This window comes from Musca autumnalis, unplaced genomic scaffold (genome assembly GCF_047663935.1).
Source record: "Musca autumnalis isolate F117 unplaced genomic scaffold, ASM4766393v1 scaffold_4, whole genome shotgun sequence".
Lineage (NCBI taxonomy): Eukaryota > Metazoa > Arthropoda > Insecta > Diptera > Muscidae > Musca > Musca autumnalis.
The window spans coordinates 229534994-229561378 of record NW_027411977.1 but is presented as its reverse complement, the minus strand read 5'-3'; the positions used below and the strand labels follow the sequence as shown (position 1 = coordinate 229561378).

General features: G+C 30.5%; 1 protein-coding gene across 7 annotated transcripts in view; it reads right to left on the bottom strand.

The window, feature by feature from the left end:
- Positions 1-26385, bottom strand: part of nuf (rab11 family-interacting protein nuf) — a 278513-nt gene that overhangs the window by 146563 nt on the left and 105565 nt on the right. The window contains exon 1 of one of the 7 annotated variants that reach the window (XM_073981427.1): positions 12033-12425. The exons of 5 other annotated variants lie outside the window; for them this stretch is intronic. The gene's annotated coding sequence lies outside the window, so the exon portion shown is untranslated. Of the gene's footprint in view, positions 1-12032; positions 12426-26385 lie in introns of those variants that run through there. One more of the 7 variants, XM_073981429.1, reaches the window with a different exon arrangement.

Genomic DNA, 26385 nt, shown 5'->3' with positions numbered 1-26385 from the left:
CTATCCAACGATAGATGGCCTTTGAGCCCATCTATCCAACGATAGATGGCCTTTGAGCCCATCTATCCAACGATAGATGGCCTTTGAGCCCATCTATCCAACGATAGATGGCCTTTGAGCCCATCTATCCAACGATAGATGGCCTTTGAGCCCATCTATCCAACGATAGATGGCCTTTGAGCCCATCTATCCAACGATAGATGGCCTTTGAGCCCATCTATCCAACGATAGATGGCCTTTGAGCCCATCTATCCAACGATAGATGGCCTTTGAGCCCATCTATCCAACGATAGATGGCCTTTGAGCCCATCTATCCAACGATAGATGGCCTTTGAGCCCATCTATCCAACGATAGATGGCCTTTGAGCCCATCAATCCACTGATAGATGGCCTTTGAGCCCATCAATCCAGCGATAGCTGGCCTTTGGGCCCATCTATCCAACGATAGATGGCCTTTGAGCCCATCTATCCAACGATAGATGGCCTTTGAGCCCATCTATCCAACGATAGCTGGCCTTTGAGCCCATCTATCCAACGATAGATGGCTTTTGAGCCCATCTATCCAACGATAGATGGACTTTGAGCCCATCTATCCAACGATAGATGGCCTTTGAGCCCATCTATCCAACGATAGATGGCCTTTGAGCCCATCTATCCAACGATAGATGGCCTTTGAGCCCATCTATCCAACGATAGATGGCCTTTGAGCCCATCTATCCAACGATAGATGGCCTTTGAGCCCATCTATCCAACGATAGATGGCCTTTGAGCCCATCTATCCAACGATAGATGTGCCAGCCCATCTATCCAACGATAGATGGCCTTTGAGCCCATCTATCCAAAGATAGATGGCCTTTGAGCCCATCTATCCAAAGATAGATGGCCTTTGAGCCCATCTATTCAACGATAGATAGCCTTTGAGCCCATCTATCCAACGATAGATGGCCTTTGAGCCCATCTATCCAACGATAGATGGCCTTTGAGCCCATCTATCCAACGATAGATGGCCTTTGAGCCCATCTATTCAACGATAGATGGCCTTTGAGCCCATCTATCCAACGATAGATGGCCTTTGAGCCCATCTATCCAACGATAGATGGCCTTTGAGCCCATCTATCCAACGATAGATGGCCTTTGAGCCCATCTATCCAACGATAGATGTGCCAGCCCATCTATCCAACGATAGATGTGCCAGCCCATCTATCCAACGATAGATGGCCTTTGAGCCCATCTATCCAAAGATAGATGGCCTTTGAGCCCATCTATCCAACCATAGATGGCCTTTGAGCCCATCTATCCAACGATAGATGGCCTTTGAGCCCATCTATCCAACGATAGATGGCCTTTGAGCCCATCTATCCAACGATAGATGGCCTTTGAGCCCATCTATCCAACGATAGATGGCCTTTGAGCCCATCTATCCAACGATAGATGGCCTTTGAGCCCATCTATCCAACGATAGATGGCCTTTGAGCCCATCTATCCAACGATAGATGGCCTTTGAGCCCATCTATCCAACGATAGATGGCCTTTGAGCCCATCTATCCAACGATAGATGGCCTTTGAGCCCATCTATCCAACGATAGATGGCCTTTGAGCCCATCTATCCAACGATAGATGGCCTTTGAGCCCATCTATCCAACGATAGATGGCCTTTGAGCCCATCTATCCAACGATAGATGGCCTTTGAGCCCATCTATCCAACGATAGATGGCCTTTGAGCCCATCTATCCAACGATAGATGGCCTTTGAGCCCATCTATCCAACGATAGATGGCCTTTGAGCCCATCTATCCAACGATAGATGGCCTTTGAGCCCATCTATCCAACGATAGATGGCCTTTGAGCCCATCTATCCAACGATAGATGGCCTTTGAGCCCATCTATCCAACGATAGATGGCCTTTGAGCCCATCTATCCAACGATAGATGGCCTTTGAGCCCATCTATCCAACGATAGATGGCCTTTGAGCCCATCTATCCAACGATAAATGGCCTTTGAGCCCATCTATCCAACGATAGATGGCCTTTGAGCCCATCTATCCAACGATAGATGGCCTTTGAGCCCATCTATCCAACGATAGATGGCCTTTGAGTCCATCTATCCAACGATAGATGGCCTTTGAGTCCATCTATCCAACGATAGATGGCCTTTGAGTCCATCTATCCAACGATAGATGGCCTTTCAGACCCCACACAATATTAGTCGGAGCCTTTCAGCCCATCTATCCAATGATAGATGGCCTTTGAGCCCATCTATCCAACGATAGATGGCCTTTGAGCCCATCTATCCAACGATAGATGGCCTTTGAGCCCATCTATCCAACGATAGATGGCCTTTGAGCCCATCTATCCAACGATAGATGGCCTTTGAGCCCATCTATCCAACGATAGATGGCCTTTGAGCCCATCTATCCAACGATAGATGGCCTTTGAGCCCATCTATCCAACGATAGATGGCCTTTGAGCCCATCTATCCAACGATAGATGGCCTTTGAGCCCATCTATCCAACGATAGATGGCCTTTGAGCCCATCTATCCAACGATAGATGGCCTTTGAGCCCATGTATCCAACAATAGATGGCCTTTCAGCTCATCTACCCAACGATAGATGGCCTTTCAGCCCATCTATGCAACTATAAATGGCCTTTCAGCCCATCTATGCAACTATAGATGGCCTTTCAGCCCATCTATACAACGATAGATTCTGCCCATCACGATAGGTGGTCTTTGAGCCCATGGCCTTTCAGCCCATCTATCCAGCGATAGATGGCCTTTGAGCCCATCTATCCAACGATAGATGGCCTTTGAGCCCATCTATCCAACGATAGATGGCCTTTGAGCCCATCTATCCAACGATAGATGTCCTTTCAGCCCATCTATCCAACGATAGATGTCATTTCAGCTCATCTATCCAACGATAGGCCTTTCAGCCCATTTATCTAACGATTGATGGTCTTTCAGCCCATTTATCCAACGATAGATGGCCTTTCAGCCCATCTATTCAGCGATAGATGGCCTTTCAGCCCATCTATCCAGCGATAGATGGCCTTTCAGCCCATCTATCCAGCGATAGATGGCCTTTCAGCCCATCTATCCAGCTATAGATGGCATTTGAGCCCATCTATCCAACGACAGATGGCATTTGGGCCCATCTATCCACCGATAGATGGCCCTTGAGCACATTTTTCCAACGATAGATGGCCTCTTGAGCGCATCTATCCAATGATAGATGGCCTATCCAACGATAGATGTTCTTTGAGCCCATCTATCCAACTATAGATGGATGACCATACGGCCCGTCTATCCATAGATTATCATATTGCCATCTATATTGTATGTTTTAATATTTTCTAGATGTAATTTCTTCAGGGTTATCGAATTTTCAAATATTGACTATGGGTACGTATGACTAATAATAATTATGGCTTAATTTGGAAAATTTGCCATAACTCCCTCATTTCTGAAGGGATTTCAAAAACCAAAACTGTTTTGAAAACTAGACAATTTACAGTATCACCACGAAACTCTTAGAGAACTTAGCTAGGAGTATCGTAGCTGAAAATTGTTCTTTTTTCAATACAAGTTTTGTTTTGCGAGTCAATAAAGATCCATATATGACTTCCAGTGTAAGGATATCGCATCTATCCACTACGAAAGACGACAAAAAGGGAGTATTTACGGTGGATCAGTGGGGTGTCTTTATAGACTAGTTGCAGGGAGTCTTTAGAGGAGTTCGAGGGAGTTTTTAGGCGAGTTGGAAGGAGTCTTTAGACGATTTAACGATGACCAGAATAATGGAGACTTTTACATTTTCTTATTCGACTACAGGGATGTCTTTCATATCTATGAGGCGTTCCCAATGACCACAACATGTTTTTCTTTATAGTCGGAGTGAGTCTTTCAATTTTCCAATAGCGCAAATCTTGGACCACCACAAAGTAGACTTTATTTTCATATGGCTAAAAGGCATTCTTGATAAATAACTGGATGTAAGTCTTTATATATTGAGGTAATAAATAATGTTTCATCAATATATTTTCCCATTATATTTCAAGGAAAATAATTACTCAAATCCAGCTAATAAGCGCGCTTACTAGATTATGTGTCGGTGCATGTGTGTAAATAGTTAAATACTCATTAATTACATTTAATGACTATGTTTTGTAAAGCAATTTCAACATGATTTAACTCTTCTTTTTTCACGTGTACGTCTGTGTGTGTCTCAGTGTGCTCTGATTTCCAGTGGATTTTGTTGTTCAATTTCAAACACAACAAAAACAAAATTTTCACAATGAAAGTTATTAATCAACAAAGCGCAACAATAACAGCTCTACAATGAGCTTTTTTTCGCTTCTTCTTCTATTTGTAACAAAATCATAAACGTTGTAATAAGAAAAAAAAACAACAAATGAAAATAAAATACAAAAAATAAAACAAAATAAAAAATGAAAATAAAAACAAAAACAAAAGAGACAAAAAACAACACAAATAATATATTGGAAAAAAGCTTCCATTGTAAAGTTTTTTTTTTTTAATAATGTAACAAAAATAAAGTACTTTAAATTATACCAAAAAATATGTGAATGAATTATACAATATGATTTATGATTGCAAAAATTATAGAATTTTATTGTGTGCAATTGTGTAATACCCACATTTGATATCTCACATGAGCTTATATTCTTAAACTAAACTATGACAAGTTGCAATAAAATTGTGTTCAAGTTTTTTTCTCTTCAAAAACATATTGTCATGAAATCACCACCAAAAGATCTCTATATGTCACGTTGTTGTTGTTTTTCATTCATTTATTTGTGATAATTTAATTTATGAATGAAGAATAATGAAAAAGTCATTTCTAATTAGATACATAGTTATTAGGGTGGAACATTAAATTTATCAAAACTCATTAAATGTTTAGAAAAAGTGTTATAGGAGAGGAAGGAGAATCTTTAAAAATGAGATGAATGTCGTCTTTATACACGAAATAAACGTAGTCTGTATATAGACTACGTCTATCCGCCGGTAGATGGCTTTTGAGAACATCGAGCCAAATATAAATGGCTTTTGAGTAATAATAATAATTGTTCCACAAACATCCCATAGGGGACAAGGGAGACTTCTCTCATATCAGTGAGTGCACCCCGATTCATATTAGCTCAATGATATGGGACCTACAGTTTATCGCCGAGTCCGAACGGCGTGTCTAAGACACCACTTTTGTAGAGAAGTTTTACATGGCTGAAATACTCAGGAAATGTAGCCAACATTACTGAGGGGTATTTTTGCCACCGTTGAAAAGGGTTTTGATGTTGCCTGGTCGGGGAATCGAACCCACGACCTTATGTGTGCAAGGCGGGTGTGCATACCATTGCACCACGGTGGCTTTTGAGTCCATCTATCCAATTATAGTTGGTCCTAAGCCCATCTAGCCTACGATAGCTGGCATTTGTGCCTACATATCCAAAGATAGGTGACCTTGAGCCCATCTATTCAGCGATAGATGGCCTTTGAGCCCATCTATCCAACGATAGATGGCCTGTGAGCCCATCTATCCAGTGATAGATGGCCTGTGAGCCCATCTATCCAGTGATATATGGCCTTTGAGCCCATCTATCCAGTGATAGATGGCCTTTGAGCCCATCTATCCAGTGATAGATGGCCTTTGAGCCCATCTATCCAGTGATAGATGGCCTTTGAGCCCATCTATCCAGTGATAGATGGCCTTTGAGCCCATCTATCCAGTGATAGATGGCCTTTGAGCCCATCTATCCAGTGATAGATGGCCTTTGAGCCCATCTATCCAACGATAGATGGCCTTTGAGCCCATCTATCCAACGATAGATGGCCTTTGAGCCCATCTATCCAACGATAGATGGCCTTTGAGCCCATCTATCCAACGACAGATGGCCTTTGAGCCCATCTATCCAACGATAGATGGCCTTTGAGCCCACCTATCCAACGATAGATGGCCTTTGAGCCCATCTATCCAACGATAGATGGCCTTTGAGCCCATCTATCCAACGATAGATGGCCTTTGAGCCCATCTATCCAACGATAGATGGCCTTTGAGCCCATCTATCCAACGATAGATGGCCTTTGAGCCCATCTATCCAGCGATAGATGGCCTTTGAGCCTATCTATCCAGCGATAGATGGCCTTTGAGCCCATCCATCCAGCGATAGATGGCCTTTGAGCCCATCTATCCAGCGATAGATGGCCTTTGAGCCCATCTATCCAGCGATAGACGGCTTTTGAGCCCATCTATCCAACGATAGATGGCCTTTGAGCCCATCTATCCAACGATAGATGGCCTTTGAGCCCATCTATCCAACGATAGATGGCCTTTGAGCCCATCTATCCAACGATAGATGGCCTTTGAGCCCATCTATCCAACGATAGATGGCCTTTGAGCCCATCTATCCAACGATAGATGGCCTTTGAGCCCATCTATCCAACGATAGATGGCCTTTGAGCCCATCTATCCAACGATAGATGGCCTTTGAGCCCATCTATCCAACGATAGATGGCCTTTGAGCCCATCTATCCAACGATAGATGGCCTTTGAGCCCATCTATCCATCGATAGATGGCCTTTGAGCCCATCTATCCAACGATAGATGGCCTTTGAGCCCATCTATCCAACGATAGATGGCCTTTGAGCCCATCTATCCAACGATAGATGGCCTTTGAGCCCATCTATCCAACGATAGATGGCCTTTGAGCCCATCTATCCAACGATAGATGGCCTTTGAGCCCATCTATCCAACGATAGATGGCCTTTGAGCCCATCTATCCAACGATAGATGGCCTTTGAGCCCATCTATCCAACGATAGATGGCCTTTGAGCCCATCTATCCAGTGATAGATGGCCTTTGAGCCCATCTATCCAGTGATAGATGGCCTTTGAGCCCATCTATCCAACGATAGATGGCCTTTGAGCCCATCTATCCAACGATAGATGGCCTTTGAGCCCATCTATCCAACGACAGATGGCCTTTGAGCCCATCTATCCAACGATAGATGGCCTTTGAGCCCACCTATCCAACGATAGATGGCCTTTGAGCCCATCTATCCAACGATAGATGGCCTTTGAGCCCATCTATCCAGCGATAGATGGCCTTTGAGCCCATCTATCCAGCGATAGATGGCCTTTGAGCCTATCTATCCAGCGATAGATGGCCTTTGAGCCCATCCATCCAGCGATAGATGGCCTTTGAGCCCATCTATCCAGCGATAGATGGCCTTTGAGCCCATCTATCCAGCGATAGATGGCCTTTGAGCCTATCTATCCAGCGATAGATGGCCTTTGAGCCCATCCATCCAGCGATAGATGGCCTTTGAGCCCATCTATCCAGCGATAGATGGCCTTTGAGCCCATCTATCCAGCGATAGACGGCCTTTGAGCCTATCTATCCAGCGATAGATGGCCTTTGAGCCCATCCATCCAGCGATAGATGGCCTTTGAGCCCATCTATCCAGCGATAGATGGCCGTTGAGCCCATCTATCCAGCGATAGACGGCCTTTGAGCCCATCTATCCAGCGATAGATGGCCTTTGAGCCCATCTATCCAGCGATAGATGGCCTTTGAGCCCATCTATCCAGCGATAGATGGCCTTTGAGCCTATCTATCCAGCGATAGATGGCCTTTGAGCCCATCCATCCAGCGATAGATGGCCTTTGAGCCCATCTATCCAGCGATAGATGGCCTTTGAGCCCATCTATCCAGCGATAGACGGCCTTTGAGCCTATCTATCCAGCGATAGATGGCCTTTGAGCCCATCCATCCAGCGATAGATGGCCTTTGAGCCCATCTATCCAGCGATAGATGGCCGTTGAGCCCATCTATCCAGCGATAGACGGCCTTTGAGCCCATCTATCCAGCGATAGATGGCCTTTGAGCCCATCTATCCAGGGATAGATGGCCTTTGAGCCCATCTATCCAGCGATAGATGGGCTCATAGGCCATCTATCATTCGATAGATGGGCTCATAGGCCATCTATCTTTCGATAGATGGTCTCAATGGCCATCTATCGTTCGATAGATGGGCTCAATGGCCATCTATCTCGTTCGATAGATGGGCTCATAGGCCATCTATCTCGTTCGATAGATGGGCTCATAGGCCATCTATCGTTCGATAGGTGTGCAAATGTTTTTACGACTTAAACAATTTTTTAATAATATTTTTTCATATTATATCACAACCAATTTTAAGGTTAGGTCCGATTATTAAGAACAAACTAATTGATATTGTTGAGCCGTAAGTTACATAAATTAGTCCACATTCCCGACTTTTAAATACGCTTGGTCCCATTCAAGTGTGCAAAGGTTTTTATGATTTAAGATTTTTTTGATAAAATTTTTTAATATTATTTCACCACAAAATTTAAGGTTAGGTCCGATTATTAAGAACAAACGAAATGATATTATTAAGCCGTTTATTAAATAAATTAGTCCAAATTCCCGACTTTCAAGTGTACTTGGCCCCATTCAAGTGTGCAAAGATTTTCATGATTTAAATAATTTTTTAAATAATATTTTTTTACTGCAAATTCATAGGTTGGGCCTGATTTTTAAGAACAAACGAATTGATTTTGCTTAGCGCTAAATTTCATATTTTGCCAAGATATTTTACCAAGACTTGCCAATGCATTTCGTTTCACTTAAGTGTGCAGCCGTTTTCTCAATTAGTTTTTTTGTTCTTTTTTGAAAAAATATATTTTTATTATTTTTTAGGTTAGGTTTTATTTTATTTTTTGTCTTAAAAATTGAAAAACACATTAACAATTTCACCTTTATTTCACAGATGCCGTTACTCCCAAATCCAACAAATATCATAGTTCATTATAATAAATTCGTTTGTTTATAAAAAAATATTTTTTTTTTTAATCAGAAAAGTTAGGTTATGTTCGATTTTTAAGTATAAACGAATTGATTTTGCTTCAAGGTAAATTTTAGAAATTAGAACAGGATATAGGTATTTCAATGCAGTTATTCTCACTTAAGTGTGCAACAGTTTGGAGTAAAAAAAAATAATATTTATTTTTATAAATGGAAATTTTAGGTTATGTCCGATTTTTAAGAACAAACGAATTGATATTGTTAAGCCGTAAATTACATAAATTAGTTGACATTCCCGGCTTTCAAATACGCTTGGTCTCATTGTAGTGTGCAAAGGTTTTTCATGTTTCAAATAATATTTTGTAATTTTTATTTTTCCAACAATTTTTAGGTTAGGTCCGATTTTTAAGAATAAACGAATTGATTTTGCTTAGCACTAAATTTCATATTTTAGTCAAGGGTTCAGACTTGCCAATGCAATTCGTCTCACTTAAGTGTGCAGCCGTTTTCTCTACTTGTTTTTTTTTTTTTTTTTTGTTTTTTTTTTGAGAAAGATATTTTTTATTTTTTAGGTTAGGTTTTATTTTAATTTTGCATTAAAAATTGCTCTACACATAAACAGTTTCACCTTTATTACAGACATGTGTTACTCCCAAATCCAAAAAAAATATCATAGTTCATCATGATCAATTCGTTTGTTCATAAAAAAATATATTTTTATTTTTTAATCAGAAATTTTAGGTTATGTTCGATTTTTAAGAATAAACGAATTGATTTGGCTTTGCGGTAAATTTTAGAAATTAGTACAGGATATCGGTATTTCAATGCAATTATTCTCACTTAAGTGTGCAACAGTTTTTAGTAAAAAAATAATATTTATTTTTATAAATGAAAATTTTAGGTTATGTCCGATTTTTAAGAACAAACGAATTGATATTGTTATGCCGCAAATTACATAAATTAGTCCACATTCCCGGCTTTCAAATACGCTTGGTCCCATTGAAGTGTGCACTGGTTTTCATGATTTAAATAATTTTTAAATAGTATTTTTTAAATTTTTTTCTACTAAAAATTTTTAGGTTAGTTCCGATTTTTAAGAATAAACGAATTGATATCCCTTTGGGAAAAATTTCATATTTTAGTCAAGGGTTCAGACTTGCCAATGTAATTTATCTCACTTAAGTATGTAACGGTTTTCACTGTTTTCTTGATTAGATTTAAATATTTTGATTTTTTACTTATTTTTTTAGGTTAGGTTTTTTTTTAATTTTGTGTTAAAAATTGCGGCACACAAAAAAGGTTTGATCTCCAGAAATTAAAGATGAGTTACTGCCAAATCCGAAAAAAATCATGATTCATCAGGACCAATTAGTTTGTTTATAAAAAATATGAATTATTTGTATAACAATAGATTTGAGGTTATGTTTGATTTTTAAGATCAAACGAATTGATTTAGCTTAGTGGTAAATTTTAGAAATTAGTGCAGTATGCCGGCTTTTCAATGCAATTTGCCTCACTTAAGTGTGCAACCGTTTTCAGTATTTTCTTGACAAAAAATTATTTTTGTTTATTTTTTTAGGTTAGGTTTTATTTTTATTTTGTGTTAAAAATTATTGCACACATACAGGGTTCGATCTCCATTTGAAAGATGAGATACTCGTAAAACCGGAAAATATCATGCTTCATCATGATCAATTCGTTTGTACTTAATAAAAAATATTATTTATTTCAACTCAAAATTTAAGGTTAGGTCCGATTATTAAGAATAAACGAATTGATATTGCTGCACCCTGAATTTCGGATTTTAGTCCTCATTCCCAACTATCAAACACGCTTAGGCTCATTTAGGTGTGCAAAGGTTTTCATGATTTTTTTTTATTTTTTTTTTTTTGTTTTTTTTTTTGAAAAATAAATATTAATAACTTTTCACTGTTTTCTTGAAAAAAGTTATTTTTGTTTATTTTTTAGGTTAGATTTTATTTTTATTTTGTGTTAAAAATTATTGCACACATGAAAGTTTCGATCTCCATTTGAAAGGTGAGATACTCCTAAATCGGGAAAATATAATGGTTCATTATGATCAATTCGTTTGTTTATAAAAATACATTTTTAATTTTTTAAACAATAAATTTGAGTTTATGTTTGATTTTTAAGAAAAAACGAATTGATATGGTTTGGATATAAATGTCAAAAAATAGTGTCGAATCTCGACTTTCCAACACAATTCACCTCACTTAAGTGTGCAAGCAATATCATGTTTTTCACTAATTTTTGTAAATTAATTTTATAAATCACATTTTTAATTTTTTGTAAAAATTTCAAAAATATTTAAACAATTATACAAATTTCACAAATAGCATTTTAGACTTTCAGCTGCATTTAACCATAACACTTTTTTTATTTATTTATTTATTTATTTATTTATTTATTTATTTATTTATTTTTTTGTTTTAGTAATGAAAGTAATTAAAACAAAACAAATATTGGTCGGCCAAAACTGTGGCTAAACAAAAAAGCGGCGAAAAAATTAATTTCTCTTAATTAAGCCACCACATATTTTACAAAAACAAGAGTGCAACATTCCACAAAAAACACACACAATACACCAACAAAAAATTGTAATAAAAAATTTAACAAAAAACAACAACAAAACAAAACTTTATAAAAATTGGCACAACTTCCGTTTCCGACAAATAGAGACAAATAAATAAATTATGTGAATTAAAAAAAAAAAACAAAAACACTTTCATGTGTAACACAGCAAACCGACAGATGGACTAATATTTATTTATCTGTGGATGGTGTTTGGGAGTTATGGCAAAAATTCACTTCAATTTTCATTTGAAATTCATCCATAATTTATAACTTAAAATCATCGAAATACCGAAATTAATGCACATAGTTTTTTGGATTTTTTACTTCTCCTCGTTATTGCTTGTTTCTTTTTCTTGCTTCTTCGTTTTTTTCGGGGGTATCGAGAAGCCTTATAAATTTTAAGCTACAATTTTAATGATTATTTAATCAATTTCACTTTAATATTTTTTATTATATTTTTTATTTTTCTTTAATTATGTTTTCCCCGGAATAATAAGGTGGCACCCTTTTTCCAAGCCATTAAAAAATATTATTTCTTAATTATGACTTCTCAAGAAGCAACTTAAATTGAAAAACCACTTGTTTTTTACGTACTTTAACCTTATGTGTGAAATTTTGAACAATTTTTTAATGGGCCCGGTGGCGGCACCCAATCCAATTCAGCAACAGCAACAACAACAACAAAAAATGCAATTCAAAACAACCAAGAGGAGCGCTGAGCTGCTCACTTTAAATTGTGGAAAAGCGTCGTTTTTTATAAGACAACAACGGGTTTTTCTTTCTTAATTCGTTTCTTTTTCTTATGGTTTGTTTGATTTTGGCCCGGTATGGTGTAGTTGTTATTTGGCTTAATACGAAAATGTTTTGCGTTCACAACTTAATCAAGTAAACGACAACGACGACAACAAACGACCGACGAAAATGACACAGCGTGCGTATCTTTACCGAGTTCCAGCAACGTAAACGTGTTTCGGACAACTAAAGAGTAAATTGTACAAAAATTTTGTAGCACAGACATGCCGGCAGTTGTCAGTCAGAGTCAGGCAGCCAAAACTAGCTACCTAGCTACCTACTTACATATCACACAGTGGAGAGGGAGGCAGTCACAAACCAAGTTAATAACAACAAAAAACAGAAGAGGAAACATAAAGAGAGAACATGTTGTTTACTTGGGAGAGTAATATGGAGAGAAAACAATTAATCTCAAAGAGACACATCAGGGATGGACACAATCAGGGATGGAAAATCACAATTCCTACAGAAATAATAAAATTTCATTAAATGAAGGCCTCTAGGTTAGGTTTCTTTCAATATTTTCTATTGAAAACTGCTGCACACATGAAGTGTTGTAGCACTTTTGAAGAGGTCACATGCTCACAAATCCAGAAAACATTGCAGTTTCTCAAGATCAATTCGTTTGTTCCTAATAAAAAAATATTATTTATTTCAACCCAAAATTTAAGGTTAGGTCCGATTATTAAGAATAAACGAATTGATATTGCTGCACCCTGAATTTCGAATTTTAAACCTCATTTCCAGCTTTCAAACGCGCATAGGCTCATTCAGGTGTGCAAAGGTTTTAATATTTTTTTTTTTTTTTTTGTGAAAAATAAATATTATTAACTTTGCACCACAATTTGAGGTTAGGTTTTTTTAAAATTTTGTTGAAGAAGTCACTGCACACATGAAGTGTTGTAGCACTTTTGAAGAGGTCATAGGCTCACAAATCCAGAAAACGTTGCCGTTTCTCAGGATCAATTCCTTTGTTCTTAATAAAAAATTATTATTTATTTCAACCAAAAATTTAAGGTTAGGTCCGATTATTAAGAATAAACGAATTGATATTGCTGCACCCTGAATTTCGAATTTTAGACCTCATTCCCAACTATCAAAGGCGCTTAGGCTCATTCAGGTGTGCACAGGTTTTTCATGATTTTTCGTGAAAAATAAATATTATTAATTTTGCACCATAATTTGAGGTTAGGTTTGTTCAAATTTTGTTTAAGAAATCACTGCACACATGAAGTGTTGTAGGACTTTTGAAGAGTTCATACGCTGACAAATCCAGAAAACATTGCAGTTTCTCAAGATCAATTCGTTTGTTCTTAATAAAAAAATATTATTTTTTCAACCCAAAATTTAAGGTTAGGTCCGATTATTAAGAATAAACGAATTGATATTGCTGCACCCTGAATTTCGAATTTTGGACGGCATTCCCAACTTTCAAAAGCACTTAGGCTCATTTAGGTGTGCAAAGGTTTTTATGATTTTTTTGTGAAAATATCTATTATTAACTTTTCACAAAACATTGAGGTTAGGTTTTTTTCAAATTTTGTTTAAGAAATCACTGCACACATGAAGTGTTACAGCACATTTGAAGAGGTCACATGCTCACAAATCCAGAAAACTTTGCCGTTTCTCAGGATCAATTCCTTTGTCCTTAATAAAAATATTTTTTCATCCCCAAGCATTTTAGGTTAGGTGCAATTTTTAAGAACAAACGAATTGATATTGCTGCGCCCTGAATTTCGAATTTTAGTCCACATTCCTGGCTATCAAAAACGTTTAACCTCATTTAGATGTGTAAGCGTTTTCTTGATTTTTGGACGACAATATTATTTTTTCTGTACAATAGTTATAAATCAGAGTTGAGGTTACGTTCGATTTTTAAGAAGAAACGAATTGATTTTGCTTAGCTCTAAATTACATAATTTGCTCCACGATCCCTGCCTTCAAATGCACTCTACCTCATTTAAGTGTGCAGGAGTTTAATGTATATTTCATTAATTTTTAAAAATATCTTTTTTTTCCACCAAAATAATTTAAGGTAAGGTTTTTTAGAAAAACGCTGCACACTTGAAGTGCTGCACCACTTTCGAAGAAGTCAAGTCAGTTTTTCCAGATCAATTTGTTTGTTCTTAAAAAATAATATTCTGGATTTTTTAAAAAATATTTTTCCAAAATTGTTTTAAAAAGTATTTTCACAATAATTTTTTAATACATATTTTCCCATTTTTTCCGATATTTTTTTACAAATATTTTCCATTTTTTGTTAAACATTTTACCAATATTTTTGTAATAAAATATTTCCCAAATTTAAAAAAAAATATTTTTTTGTTGTTGGCGTTTTTATTGTTGGACTGCAGAATTTAACATCTTTGTGTTTCATATCCACTTAAAAACATTTTGTTGTTATTCATATATTTGAACACAACAAAATATGGACTTGAGCTGAAATAAAACACAAAGATGTAAAATTCTGCAGTCCAACAATAAAAAACGCCAACAACAATAATAGGCATTAGCACAGCCTTGTTGATCAATGCGTAATGCAAAAACAACAACTTTCTCGTTGTTTTACCTCCGCTTATTGAAGTAACATTCCTATGTTCGTATTCTTTGCAAAGCAAAGACGACATAAAAACAGTGGTGGATATGAAATTCTTTAGTTCGACTCAATTTGTAGGGAAAACCAGCTTAAGGGCCATACAGCGAATTTCTCATTTTCTTTAATTTGCTGGATGGACTTATTGACCTGTTTATCGATGCAGAGTCGGTGGCAAAGGGAACTGATGAAGTTGTTTGGTGACAACTGAAACTCCACCCGCAACTAATCAATTTCATATCCACTTAAAAACATTTTGTTGTTATTCAAATATTTGAATACAACAAAATATGGACTCGAGCTGAAATAAAACACAAAGATGAAAAATATTTTTCCACAAAACGTATTGTTTTAAAAAATTGTTTTCCACCATACGTTGATTTCTTTAAAAATATTTTTTTTTTATATTTTGTAGTATTTTTTTAATATTCTTCCATTATTAAACAAAAAATATTTTTTAAAAAAAAATTTTTTTTTAATATTTTTTACAACTCTTCCAATATTTAAAAAACTATTTTCAGTATTTTTTAAAAAATGTTTAAAAAAATCAATATTTTTTAAGAAAAATTCTAATATTTTTAAAAGAAATATTTTAAATAATACACATTTTTTTAAAAAGTGATATTTCAATACTTTATCCATAGAAGTATTAAAAAATTCTTTTTTATAATTAAAAAATATAAAATATTTTTCCAAAAATTTAAAAAATCTAAACTTGTCTAAACTTAAATCTAAACTTATTATATATTATTATATTTTTCCACAAAACGAGCATTTTTTAAAAATTATTTTCCAAAAAAAGTGGATTTTTAAAAAATATTTTTTTAATATTTTTACACAAAACGTGGAAAAATATTTTTTTAATATTTTTCCACAAGACGTTTTTTTTAAATAAATATATTTTAATATTTTTGTACAAAACGTGGATTTAAAAAAAATAATATTTTTCTTCACGACGTGGATTTTTTAAAAAAATATGTTTTAATATTTTTCCACAAAACGCGGATTTTTTAAAAATATTTTTTTTTTAATATTTTTCCGCAAAACGTGGATTTATTAATAAAAATATTTTTCCACAATACGTGAATTTTTTATAAAATATTTTTCCACAAAACGTGAATTTTTTAAAAAATATTGTTTAATATTTTAGCACAAAACGTGCATTTTTAAAAAAATATTGTTTAATATTTTTCCACAAAACATAAATTTTTTAAAAAATATTGTTTAATATTTTTCCACAAAACGTGGATTAAAAAAAAAGATTATATTTAAAAACAAATATATTTTATATTTTTCCCAAAACGTGAATTTTTTAAAAAAATATTTTTTAATATTTCGCCACAAAAGGTGGATTTTAATAAATATATATTTCAATATTTTTCCACAAAACGTGAATTTTTAAAAAAAAAGAATATTTTTTAATATTTCGCCACAAAACGTGGATTTAACAAAAATATATATTTTAATATTTTTCCACACAACGTGAAATATTTTAAATAATACTTATTTAAAAAAGGAAGTATTAAAATAATTCTTTCTTATAATAAAAAAATATAAATTATTTTTCCAAAAATTTACAAAATCTAAATTTATTAAAAAAAAACGTGGATTTTTTAAAAATTATTTTCAAATCTTCTTCCACAAAACGTGAATTTTATAAAAATTATTTTTCAAAAAAAATTGGATTTAAAAAAAATTAATAATTTTCCACAAAACGTGGATTTAAAAAAATATATATTTTTTAATATTTTTCCACAAAACGTGGATTTATTAATAACAATATTTTTCCACAAAACGTGGATTTATTAATAACAATATTTTTCCACAAAACGTGGATTTATTAATAAAAATATTTTTCCACAAAACGTGAATTTTTTAAAACATATTGTTTAATATTTTTTCACAAAACGTGGATTAAAAAAATGTATATTTAAAAAACAAATATATTTTATATTTTTCCAAAAACGTGAATTTTTTAAAAAAATATTTTTTAATATTTCGCCACAAAAGGTGGATTTTAATAAATATATTTCAATATTTTTCCACAAAACGTGAATTTTTTTAAAAAATATTTTTTAATATTTCGCCACAAAACGTGGATTTTTTAAAAAATATTTTTTAATATTTTTCCACCAAACGTGGATTTTAAAAAAAAATTTTTAATAATTTTCAACAAAGCATGGATTTAAAAAAAAAATCTAATATTTTTCCACAAAACGTGGATTTTTTAAAAAAATATTTTTTGATATTCCTCCACAAAACGTGGATTCTTTAAAAAATATATTTTTTTAATATTTTCCCCCAAAACGTGGATTTTTTAATATTTCTCCTTAAAACGTGGATTTTTTAAAAAAATATTTGTTAATATTTTTCCACAAAACGTGGATTTTTTAAAAAATAATTTTTAATATTTTTCCACCAAACGTGGATTTTAAAAAATAATTTTTAATAATCTTCAACAAAGCATGGATTTTTTAAAAAAAAAAATTTAATATTTTTTCACAAAACGTGGATTTTTTAAAAAATATTTTTTAATATCACTATGCAACACTGAAAATGCAAACAACTTCTAGCATGGATTTTTTGAAAGTACATATTTAGACTACAAAAACCCTAGTAGGGTTTTGTTCTGTCAGATCCAGTTCGGATTTTATGGCCTCATCTAAACCGGGCTAAATCTTCACTTTTTTGCATTTATCAGGCCTTTATCTCAGAAACGAATAGGAATTTGGCCTTGCTGTCTTTAGCAATATTGTAGCCCTAAACTAGTAGAACTTATCTCTTGAAGAAACCACATAAGAAAAACTCCATCTTTGGCATCAAAATCTATAAAATATAGAAAATTTTACATAATTGCGGAAATTCTGGTCAGTATCGGCTAAACTATTGGGAGTTGAACCAAGTAACCTTTTGCAAAAACCTTCCAAATAAAGTTCTCAACAATTCTTTAAAACATTCTGAAACTCTAAAATGCTTACTTCATGTTGTTTCAGCGGTATTGTGCATCATATCTCTCACAACACGTATTTCAAACACAGTTCACATCAACAGTTTATTCTCGCATTTCGGATTTCACCACATTATTGACATTTTTATTAAATCGTCGTTGAAAAATGTACTGAAAACAACGGCGTAGACGCATTTTACAACAATGACATGTTCTGAAGAGTTGTGTATTACATTCCAGGGAATATTTTCCCAAAAGAAAATATTCAGAAAAAATTAACGGTTTTGGAGATACGGTGCGAAGTGTATAAAAATTGTGGACTTTTTGCATATATTTTGAAATTTGAGGCAATAAATGTAGTTTTTCGAGTTCATTATTTCTCCAAATATTTTATTCTTGTCCTTATCTACAAATTTGCTTCAGAGGTCAGAAGAAGATTCGCATTGGTTTCAGAGATATAGCCCCGAATTTCTTTAAAATCGCAATATTTAGCCATGTTTAGATGGGGCCATAAAATCCCAGTTGGATCTGACACAACAAAACCCAACTAGGGTTTCTTGTTGTTTGGGTCTGTACTTTCAAAAAATCCTCAGTTCGAATTGTTTGCACAAGATCACATTAAAAATGTTACACCGTGTATTTTTCCACAAAACGTGGATTTTTTAAAAAATATTTTTTAATATTTTTCCACCAAACGTGGATTTTAAAAAATAATTTTTAATATTTCTCCACAAAAAGTGGATTTAAAAAAAAATATTTTTTAATATTTCTCCAACGTGGATTTAAAAAAAAATATTTTTTAATATTTCTCCAACGTGGATTTTTAACAAAGAAAATATTTTTTAATATTTTTCCACGAAACGTAGATTTTTTGCAATATTCTCATAAAAATATTACTGCAATATTTTTTTTATATTTCCAATATTTTTGCAATATTTTTTAAAATTTTTTATAACTCTTCCAACATTTAAAAACTATCTTCAGTATTTTTTTTTAAATATTTAAAAAAATCAATATTTTTTAAGCAAAATTCTAATATTTTTTAAAGAAATATTTTAAACAATAGCTATTAAAAAATTCTTTCTTATAATTAAAAAATATAAAACATTTTTTCAAAAATGTAAAAAATCTAAATAAATTTTTCAAAAAAACGTGAATTTTTTAAAAATAATTTTCAAATATTCTTCCACAAAACGTGAATTTTTTAAAAATTATTTTCAAATAATCTTCCACAAAACGTGGATTTTTAAAAATTTATTTTTCAAAAAAAGTGGATTTTTTAAAATATGTTTTAATATTTTACCACAAAACGTGGATTTTTTAAAAAATAGTTTTTAATATTTTTCCACAAAACGTGGATTTTTTAAAAAATAGTTTTTAATATTTTTCCATAAAACGTGGATTTAAAAAAAATATATATTTTTTAATATATTTATATTTATATATATATTTTATATTGTTTGTTTTGTTTATTGTTGAAGTTCAATCTAATTTTCGATTGTTTGAGTGGAGTATTCCCCCATTGGCTCAACTTCATTTATTACTCTCTATTACAGAGAGTAATGTTTTTCAAAACGAACTGACAGTGTTGCAAAATTTTACTGATCGCTACCAATATCATGATTTCATCCCGGCGAAGGGAATTATATTTATTTTTATATATATATATTTTTATATTTATATATATATATTTTTATATTTATATTTAATATTTATATTTCGCCATAAAACGAGGATTTTTCAAAAAAATATATACTTTAATATTTTTCCATAAAACGTGGATTTTAAAAAAAATGTATATATTTTTAAATATTTTTCCATAAAACGTGGATTTAAAAAAAATATTTTTCCACAAAACGTGAATTTAAAAAAAATATTTTCTAATATTTTTTCATAAAACGTGAATTTTTTAAAAAAAATATTTTCTAATATTTATCCACAAAACGTGAATTTTTTAAAAAAATATTTTTTTATTATTTCGCCATAAATCGTGGATTTTTTAATATTTTTCCACAAAACGTGGATTTCTTAATATTTTTCCATAAGACGTAGATTTAAAAAACATATATTTTAATATTTTTCCGCAAAACGCGGATTTATTAATAAAAATATTCCTCCACAATACGTGGATTTTTTAAAAAATATTTTTTTAATATTTTTCATAAAACGTGGATTTTAAAAAAAATATTTTTCCACAAAACGTAAAATAAAAAAATATATTTTTTAATATTTCGCCACAAAACGTGGATTTTAAAAAATATATATTTTAATATTTTTCCACAAAACGTGGATTTTTTAAAAAATATGTTTTTCAATATTTTTCCCAAAACGTGGATTTTTTAAAAAATATTTTTTAATATTTTTTCACAAGACGTGGATTTTTTTTTTTTTAAATATATTTTATAATTTTCCCCAAAACGTAAATTTTTTAAAAAAGACTTTTTAATATTTTTCTACAGAACGTGGATTTTTTTTAAAAAAATATTTTTTTATATTTTTCCACAAAACGTGGATTTAAAAAAAAATAATTTTTAATATTTTTCCACAAAACGTGGATTTTTAAAAAAAAAATTTTTAATATTTTTCAACAAAACTTGGATTTTTTAAAAAAATAATTTTTAATATTTTTCCACAAAGCGTGGATTTTTTAAAAAAATAATTTTTAATATTTTTCCACCAAACGTGGATTTTTTAAAAAATATTTTTTAATATTTTTCCACAAAATGTGGATTTTTTAAAAAATATTTTTTAATATTTTTCCACAAAACGTGGATTTTTTAAAAAATATTTTTTAATATTTTTCCACAAAACGTGGATTTTTTAAAAAATATTTTTTAATATTTTTCCACAAAACGTGGATTTTTTAAAAAATATTTTTTAATATTTTTCCACAAAACGTGGATTTTTTAAAAAATATTTTTTAATATTTTTCCACAAAACGTGGATTTTTTAAAAAATATTTTTTAATATTTTTCCACAAAACGTGGATTTTTTAAAAAATATTTTTTAATATTTTTCCACAAAACGTGGATTTTTTAAAAAATATTTTTTAATATTTTTCCACGATACGTGGATTTTTTAAAAAAAAAATATTTAATAATTTTCAACAAAGCATGGATTTTTTAAAAAAAATTTAATATTTTTTCACAAAACGTGGATTTTTTAAAAAATATTTTTTAATATTTTTCCAAAAAACGTGGATTTTTTAAAAAATATTCTTTAATATTTTTCCACAAAACGTGGATTTTAAAAAATAATTTTTAATAACTTTCAACAAAGCATGGATTTTTTAAAAAAAAATCTAATATTTTTCCACAAAACGTGTATTTTTTAAAAAAATATTTTTTGATATTTCTCCACAAAACGTGGATTTTCTAAAAAATAGTTTTTAATATTCCTCCACAAAACGTGGATTCTTTAAAAAAATATGTTTTTTTAATATTTTCCCCCAAAACGTGGATTTTTTAAAAATATTTTGTAATATTTCTCCTTAAAACGTGGATTTTTAAAAAATACTTTTTAATATTTTTCCACAAAACGTGGATTTTTTAAAGAATATTTTTAAATTTTTTATAAATATTTGTCAAAAATTTGTTCCTAACCCAGCAAAAAAATTCCTCCCAAAATCATGGGTTTTGTAAGGGATTTTTGGCAGCCGTAACTACTCGCAAACCCCCTTTCTTCCTCATTATTTTTACAAGGGCATGTCGCACTCCGTTTGTAGTTATTTTATGACCACTAGAATAACTAGTTATTCTGTGGCCACTAGAAGTTGAAAAGTAAGTTGAAAAAAATTCTATTTTTAGAACAGTTGATGTAGAGATTTTTTAATTTCATCATACTTCTTACTTTTGTTTTACTTTATTTTATTTCGCTCGTTGTGCGAGTTGAACACACGAACCCTCTGATTTGTAGCCAAAGACACTACATACTATGCCACGCACATGAACATTAAGGGTTGCTTAAGAACTTAAATGTGCAGTGCACCTGTGCAACACGAACTGTTATTTTTTAATTAAAAAACTCTCCTGCCGACAGTGAGCGTTGAACACACAACCCTAGGATTTATAGTCGGACACACACTCACTGTGCCACCGTCCTCATTACTTAGTGAGGAGTAAAGTAAGTAGGTTTGCCTTGTATTTTTTTAAGAAGTATCCCATTACTTTTCAGATTACTTGTAATGGGAAAAGAAGCTTGTTTACATTACTTTGTAATGGGTTACGTAATGACTAATGAATCCGAATTTTTGCTGGGTAATGTTTACGAACATTACTTTCAATATTTTTTTTTAAATATATATTTCTAATATTATTTACTTATATTTTTTAAAAGAATTTTGCAATACTTTTCATTTATATTATTAAAATATTTTTTAAAAAAAATTCTTCAAACATTAAAAAAATTCTATATTTTTTGGAAAAATATTTTTCAATTTTTTTTAATTTTTTCCAATATTTTATAAAAAAAAATTCCAAATTTTTTTTAAGAACATGGACTGAAATATATATATTTTTGAATATATATGTTTTATAAAAGTTAAAAAATTGTTTAATTTTTTAAAATGATTTTAAAAAGCATTTAATTTTTTATATTAAATATTTAAAAATATTACTCTAATATTTTGTCCAAAGAGCAAACGTGGATTTAGAAAATTCCCCTTGTAAATAAAAAGTATAAAATAGGATTCTGAAAACGTGGATTTTTTAAATATTTTTCTAAAAAACCTTTATTTTTTAAAATATTTTTCTCAACAATATTTATTTTTTAAAAAATACTTTTCTATAAAAAGGTAGATTTTTGAAAAATAATAATTATTCCACAAGGGACATGGGAGACTTCTTTTCTTAAAAATTTGTATTTTTAAAATTGAAATTAAAAAAAAAATATTTTTTTCTACGAAAAATATTTTTCCAAAATACGTGGATTTTTTAAAAATTATTTTTCCAAAATACAGTAATTTTTTATAAAAGGTGGATTTAAAAAATCTAAAAGATGTTGATGTTGAATTTATTTTAATATTATTTCACTAAACTTGTATTTTTTATTATTATTTCTTCCGCGCATTTTTTACAAAAATATCCTTGTTGATTTTTTAAAATATTTTTTTTTTATTTTTATTAATGGATTTTTTCAAAAAATATTTAACTTTGTTTATTTTTCTTATCGTTTAAAGTCATCAAGAAGTTATTTCATGAAAAAAAACCTGCCACACGTTTTATTCGTTTGGCAGACAGGCAGCCTAGCAGCCAACAAAGTTGCCAAAGACAAGAAACTTCGGCGTTCGAAAACCGTTGCCAACAAAACAAAAACGTGACCAGAATGACTTTATAAGAAATTCCCAAAATAAAAGACCAAACTAAAGGAAAACAAATATTTGTGCAGAGAACATTTTCCATTGTTTCCACAATGAAAAATTCTTCCCAACTATCTTCAAGAACAAAATGCTGTTTAAACACTTTGTCAAACATAGAATCTACCAACAAAAACAACAATTGGTTATTTAAACAAATTTGAAACAAAAAAGAAACGTGGTTCCCAATATGCCCAACACACTCAACTTCTGGTGGTTCCCATTTAAAATTGCTGACGTTCATTGTTTAACCAAAGAATGCATTTTTCTTCTTCCCAAGGCCAAAACGGAGGAGAGAGAGAAAAACAAAATCAAAATTCATGCCCGGCACACAACATTAGAATGCATCCTATTTGTTGTTGTTGTAGTTTTATGTTCGTAGATAAGAACCCCACAATGTCTTCCAAGTTGTTCTTCTGCCCCATTGTAATTAAGCTGCACTAATGTCAGGGTACTGCGTGTGAATCAAGTTCCATTGGTAAGTTTTCTTTGTTCGCTTGTGGGCTTTTGTTTTTCTCAGTTTGCCGATGCGGCTGCTGCTCTTTTTTCTTAATAGCCCATCTCAATAATTATGGGAAAATATTTAAATTTGTTTTTCATTGTCTCATTGGCTGAGAGTTTTCCCCCTTTTTCAGTCTGTAATGTTTAAAGTATTTTGTTTTGAGCTTGGAAGTCATTTTTTTTTTTTGCTTTTCTTTAATGACAGCCTAAAGGTATGCTGTGAAAGTGGCTAAGATATGGGGTCGTGTGTGATGATCACATGGTAATTACAAGAGAAAAATACTTTTGATGTTGGGAACATTTTTATTTGTTAAAAAATATATTTGTTAGAAAAATATATATTAAATTTTTTGATAAATAAATATTATTTAAAAATATTTTTTTCTTTGGATAAATATTTCTTAATTTTTTTTATTAAATATAATATATTTTAAAAATGCTCGCATACTAGACTATATTTTTAAAAACACCACGTTTTTTTACAAAATCCACGTTTTGTGGAAAAATTTTTTTTAAATCCACGTTTTGTAGAAAAATGTTTAAAAATATTTTTTAAAAAATCCACGTTTTGTGGAAAAATATTTTTTAAAAAATCCACGTTTTGTAGAAAAATATTTTTTAAAAAATCCACGTTTTGTGGAAAAATATTAAAAAATATTTTTTTAAAAAATCCACGTTTTGTGGAAAAATATTAAAAAATATTTTTTTTAAAAAATCCACGTTTTGTGGAAATGATTAAAAAATATTTTTTAAAAAATCCACGTTTTGTGGAAATGATTAAAAAATATTTTTTAAAAAATCCACGTTTTGTGGAAATGATTAAAAAATATTTTTTAAAAAATCCACGTTTTGTGGAAATGATTAAAAAATATTTTTTTAAAAAATCCACGTTTTGTGGAAATGATTAAAAAATATTTTTTTAAAAAATCCACGTTTTGTGGAAATGATTAAAAAATATTTTTTAAAAAATCCACGTTTTGTGGAAATGATTAAAAAATATTTTTTTAAAAAATCCACGTTTTGTGGAAATGATTAAAAAATATTTTTTTAAAAAATCCACGTTTTGTGGAAATGATTAAAAAATATTTTTTAAAAAATCCACGTTTTTGGGAAAATATTAAAAAAATATTTTTTAAAAAATCCACGTGTTGTGGAAATATTAAAAAATATTTTTTAAAAAATCCACGTTTTGTGGTAATGATTAAAAAATATTTTTTAAAAAATCCACGTTTTGTGGAAATGATTAAAAAAAATTTTTTAAAAAATCCACGTTTTGTGGAAATGATTAAAAAATATTTTTTTAAAAATCCACGTTTTGTGGAAAAATATTAAAAAATATTTTTTAAAAAATCCACGTTTTGTTGAAAATTATTAAAAAATATTTTTAAAAAAATCCACGTTTTGTGGAAATGATTAAAAAAATATTTTTTAAAAAAATCAACGTTTTGTGGAAAAATATTTTTTAAAAAATCCACGTTTTGTGGAAATGATTAAAAAATATTTTTTAAAAAATCCACGTTTTGTGGAAATGATTAAAAAATATTTTTTAAAAAATCCACGTTTTGTGGAAATGATTAAAAAATATTTTTTAAAAAATCCACGTTTTGTGGAAATATTAAAAAATATTTTTTAAAAAATCCACGTTTTGTGGAAATATTAAAAAATATTTTTTAAAAAATCCACGTTTTGTGGAAATATTAAAAAATATTTTTTAAAAAATCCACATTTTTGTGGAAATATTAAAAATATTTTTTAAAAAATCCACGTTTTTGTGGAAATATTAAAAATATTTTTTTAAAAATCCACGTTTTGTGGAAATGATTAAAAAATATTTTTTAAAAAATCCACGTTTTGTGGAAATGATTAAAAAATATTTTTTTAAAAAATCCACGTTTTGTGGAAATGATTAAAAAATATTTTTTTAAAAAATCCACGTTTTGTGGAAATGATTAAAAAATATTTTTTAAAAAATCCACGTTTTGTGGAAATGATTAAAAAATATTTTTTAAAAAATCCACTTTTTGTGGAAATGATTAAAAAATATTTTTTAAAAAATCCACGTTTTGTGGAAATGATTAAAAAATATTTTTTAAAAAATCCACGTTTTGTGGAAATGATTAAAAAATATTTTTTTAAAAATCCACGTTTTGTGGAAAAATATTAAAAAATATTTTTTAAAAAATCCACGTTTTGTTGAAAATTATTAAAAAATATTTTTAAAAAAATCCACGTTTTGTGGAAATGATTAAAAAATATTTTTTAAAAAAATCAACGTTTTGTGGAAAAATATTTTTTAAAAAATCCACGTTTTGTGGAAATGATTAAAAAATATTTTTTAAAAAATCCACGTTTTGTGGAAATGATTAAAAAATATTTTTTAAAAAATCCACGTTTTGTGGAAATGATTAAAAAATATTTTTTAAAAAATCCACGTTTTGTGGAAATATTAAAAAATATTTTTAAAAAAATCCACGTTTTGTGGAAATGATTAAAAAATATTTTTTAAAAAATCCACGTTTTGTGGAAATATTAAAAAATATTTTTTAAAAAATCCACATTTTTGTGGAAATATTAAAAATATTTTTTAAAAAATCCACGTTTTTGTGGAAATATTAAAAATATTTTTTTAAAAATCCACGTTTTGTGGAAATGATTAAAAAATATTTTTTAAAAAATCCACGTTTTGTGGAAATGATTAAAAAATATTTTTTTAAAAAATCCACGTTTTGTGGAAATGATTAAAAAATATTTTTTTAAAAAA